Source organism: Carcharodon carcharias, chromosome 16, assembly GCF_017639515.1.
Source record: "Carcharodon carcharias isolate sCarCar2 chromosome 16, sCarCar2.pri, whole genome shotgun sequence".
Lineage (NCBI taxonomy): Eukaryota > Metazoa > Chordata > Chondrichthyes > Lamniformes > Lamnidae > Carcharodon > Carcharodon carcharias.
This window is the reverse complement of record NC_054482.1, coordinates 62,067,860-62,072,660: the sequence shown is the minus strand read 5'-3', so window position 1 is coordinate 62,072,660 and position 4,801 is coordinate 62,067,860. Positions and strand designations below refer to the sequence as shown.

Here is a 4,801-nt window from a genome sequence, read left to right as displayed (position 1 = left end):
TGTAAGTACTTTAGAGGATTGTTCAGAGAAGGGGTCTCCATATGATGAGGCAACAGGCAAGAGTGGTCTTCAGACAGAGCTGGGGAGAAGGTTAGTGCAGCTGCCAGCTCCCCAGAGGGTGAAGTTGCACACCAGTTCTGCTGCAGAAACTCAGTTGGCGACTTCAGTAACATGGTCTACAGAAAAAGGCTGATGCGTATGCACAATGGAATGCTTGGTGCATTGGAAAACCTGCCAGAAAGCCAGCAGTCAATGTCAAGGAACCTGGAGGAGTCCAGCACCAACTTGGCAGAGGGCTTTGTTTGGAGTCCATCTATAGCCTCATTCAGAGCAACATCTTGGAAACATTTTCAACATTCCATACATCAGTGGGGCTTATGGCAGCTTCATTGCAAGAGGGCAGAGCTTGGAACCCATCTTCTGCAGCATGGAAGTGGTGGCCAACTTTCAGACTTATCCACTATGCAGCTTTTGATGGTTGATGTTTCAGTTTGCATTGCAGCACAAGCGGAAGCCACCCAACATTTACTTGTTGGAGTGGAAGCTGAGACATCAGCCATCAAAAGCTGCATAACGGGTGGATCCACAAGTTAGCCACTACTCACATGCTGCAGATGATGGACTGAAGTCATGTAAGCTTAGCTTGCTGCCATGCAAAATCAGACTGCTGCCAACACAGCTGTGGAAACCAGTGTTCAAAAGGAGTTGCAAGATGTCATGGTAGTCCAGCAATCAGTCCTCCAAGGATTGCCGAGACACTGCCTCAGGGAGTGACAATGGTTTGCATGGAGCATAAAACAGCTGACCCTTCTCAGGGAGAAAGTGTGTGCCAGTGCCCTACTGTTGTCTATCACTCAGACAGTCCAAGCTCCTGCCTCTAATGGATGATGATGTTGATGATGTTGAAGATGTGCAAAAACAGCAGGTGGAAGTGTTACAATGGGAAATATGGCTCAGCCACAGTGTGTATGTAGAGAACCATCAAAATCCTAAAGGAGTGCTTTTGTTGCCACGTTAAATCCAGGGGGTCTCTTCAATAACTTGCAGTGCCCTGCTCAATGTTATCATCCCAAATGGATTAAAATTGTATATAAACTACCCTATTCTTTTCGCACACCCTGCTTTTGGTGGAAGTTATAAAAGTTCTTCTTTCTCTTGTTCAATCTGAGGGTTGCAATTGCAAGAAGTGATTGGCTATTTTTTGCGATACACATGGCTGAGCACTGAGACTAAGATGGCCCTGTCTTCTCATAACAGCTTTATAGTGACTGCTGGCTGCATTACTGGAGCTCCTGCCCAGGAAGCCACTGATCTCCAAGCAGGTGGTCCAACAGCAGGAATCATATCTGAGATCCCTGCCTGGATTTTGGTCCCCAGTGTCTGAAAACTAGAATGAAGGGTGCTGTCTAATCTGCTCCCTGTTGCCACCTGGGTAACTGTTGCTTGGGTAAAATCACTGGTCCTGGGACACTTCTGCAGGGGGGATGTTGCCACAGATTCTAATGAAGCCACATAAGTCCCATTGATGTATGGAATGATGAAAATGTTTCCAAGATGTCACTATGAAAGAGGCTATAGATTCTAGAATCATAGCTATTAGTTGGTGCATGTCCTTGGGGATTGACCTTAGAGCCTGCATTTAGGTGTGATGTTGCTTGAGGTGCCACATCATTACCCAGTTTTCCAGCCCCTTCATAGTCTGTGAATCATCCAGTGCCATATCCTCACTTACACTAGTTCATCCAGGGTGACAATGTTAGCACTACTGCGTGGGAGTGAGAAAGTAAGTGATGCAGAAGGTGATATCAGGGAGTTAATGCCGAGAAACATCTGGCACAATGTTGCTCTAGGGACTCCTGTGTGGCCTTTTCCTCAGCATTCTGAATTTGCTGAGGATGACCCCCTCTGATGGAGCATATTTTCTGGTATCACGATGTTAAAATGGAGAAATTGGTTTTAAGGTTCCACTAGCAGGTAACTGTGATTATGGGAGATGGCAACACATATAATGTAATATCCTGAGTTAGAGAAGCTCTTAGCCATAGTGCAATGTAAAAATTGATTATGTTAATTTTAAAGGGTGAAAAGCTTTGTGTCTAAGGAAGAATGGGAATGTGTTAGTGTGCTTTGCCACCTGCTTTTGCCAGGCCATTAAACTATTTCCAGCATTGGGAGTGAGGGGGTTGCTCAGTGCTCCTGCTATCTCACTCTGCATGAAATTCCAGGAATGTTTATGCAGCTTTCTCCCATGAACAGCTAATAGCTTTTCTCTCCTTTGTTTAACTTCATCGAAGAGGGTTTATAGGTCAACTTCATTAAAATGTTGAGGTCTTAGTTATTGCCTCTTTCCAATGTCCAGCTCATTTCTTTGGGTGCCTGTGCTAGGACCTCCATTTGAAGACTTGCTTTAAAATTCCCATAAAATCTCAAATTAGCAGTTTACTATATATTTCTGTCAGTAATTTCAATCCAACAATACATCCACTATCATGGGCAGAGCTGGAAAGCCAAGTCTTGGGACACATCACACTTTTTGAAGCATAGCCGTGACCTCAGTTTCTGTTTTTAAATCATCACACAAGGGCCTAATATGGAGTTTTAAATAAATAAATAGGCACATGTAGGAGCCATGTCTAAGGTGCAGATGGACAATGTGGTGGTGGGTGATAATGTGCCACTGTTTTTCAAGCTTTTTCAATTCAAGACTTTCGTGTGCACTGAAGATCTGCCCATGGATTTGGAATGGAAAATCATTTATATGGGCTCAGCCAAAAGTGAAGAAATTGACCAAGAATGTGCGTCTTGGGTTCTCTCCTTGTGGGACCCATTTTTGCCGGCAGACACATTTGTGTTTCCGGCTGTTGTAGAAAATCCTTCCCTTATCCCAGATGCAGATGCAGTTAGAGCAGCTGATGTTTTAATAACCTACACTTACTGAGGTCAAGGATTTATCTGGGTTGGATGTTGTATAAATAATGAATACAAAAGTCTAGAACTGCATGAAAATCCTACTGTGAAACTAGATTTTTCCAAGCCTCAGTGAAAGATTTTGGCATCAAATCTATCTGAGTTACAAGGTTCTATATCAACTGGGATAACACTAGTGAAAAAAGGCATGATTTGGAATATACAAATCCTAATATGTAATCCATTCCTTCCACGAGTATGTTACATTCATGCATCAAAATAATATTAGGGAGAAATTTTTTTGAATGTTAAATCTAAAGACACTGGGCAGAATCGTCCCAGATTTCGATAGGTTTGGTAGCAGGAGTGAAAAAGGACGTTTTACCCGTTGGCCACAATGGCAGCTTTTCACGACGTATCGTTCCAATGCCACCTCATTAATTATGTATTCCCAAGAAACACGCAGTTTCGATGGCAGATGGGTTCTCATTTGCCCACCAAGCCATCACCTCCTCGTTTCCTCACGCCGGGCGCCATATTTAAAGTGCAGCCGTACGCACATATTTCAGTGCTTCCAGCCCAGGACTGCTGCAAAGAAGACAAGGTCCTGAAAGGCAAGAAGACTGCAGCCCCCCAGTTTAGTGATGCGTCCCTCAAGTACCTTTTGGATGCCGTGATGGCCTGCCACAATGTCCTCTATCCCCACTCTGGCCGCTGGAGGGGCAACAGCATCACCACTCTGGCTTGGCAGGTGATGGCTGTGGTGGTCAGTGCCAATGCTACACAGAAAAGGTTGGCCATCCAATGCAGATAGAAGATGAATGATTTCATTTGTGCTGCCAGGGTATGGCAATGATCTAATCACTCTAAACTCACACATTCAAACCCATCACACATTCACTGGATCTCACTCACTGCTAGTTCAAGGGACATCACCACCCATTCTCACACACTTACCCTCACATGTCCATCTGGCCTCATCTCCTCTAGAGACTGCCTCCTCAGCCCTCACCATCTGAAGGCCACTTGCACAGCTCAATTTGTGTACCATGCACACACCCTGGAATACCCCTCTCTCCAGTACAGCCCTCACCCTGCAGCCTCTTACCTTGCCTGAGGCCATTTCTCCCCCTTCCTAAAACAATCCCTAGCCCTTCAGCCATTAAAAAGCATTATGCCTCGTCTGGTAGGTAGACACCTGCCCATGAGCCGCCCTAAAAGTGATGTGATGCTGACTGCAAAGCCTGGCGTTGATGACTGCAAGTGTTACCTGAAACAAGGTAGGCAAACAAACCTCGAAGTCACGAGCAAAGTGCAGCTTGCCAGGGTACAGTTGTGAAACATAATGGCGACGTGTTTGGATGATCCAGCTTTGGGATATGATTCCAGTGAGCTGGGCTTCTAATAATAGTCAGATCTATTACAATGTAGTTCCTAACATGCGATGACGGGAAACGCAGCCCACCATTGACGAGCAGAGCTGAAGATTGCAAACTGGTTTCATGATGTCATGAAGTCGATTTTTAGCTTTCTTGCCATATTGTCCGCTCACGCCGCCAAACACGCCCGACACCACTGAGCATGGGAAATTCCGCCCAATATATCTGAACGTGCAAAGCATTCCCAATAAAAGAGGTGAATTAATAGCACACATAGAAATTATTTGGTTTGATCTAGTGTACATTACAGAGACATAGTTGTAAAGTAGCTTGGCTTTTTGAAGAGCAAGGCAAAATGGAAAAGGTGGTGGTGGTAGCCCTGATAATAAAGGATGGGATAAAGGGAGTCGAGGGAAAGGATTTTAGCTTTGAAAATCAAGATGTAGAATCAGTTTAGGTGGACCTAAGAAACAACAAAGAGTAGAAAAAACTGGTGGACCATAAAAGCACCATAA

General features: G+C 44.7%; 1 pseudogene; it reads left to right on the top strand.

The window, feature by feature from the left end:
* Positions 1–2,629: 2,629 nt before the first annotated feature.
* On the top strand, positions 2,630–3,147 carry LOC121289365 (annotated as a pseudogene).
* Positions 3,148–4,801: the final 1,654 nt, after the last annotated feature.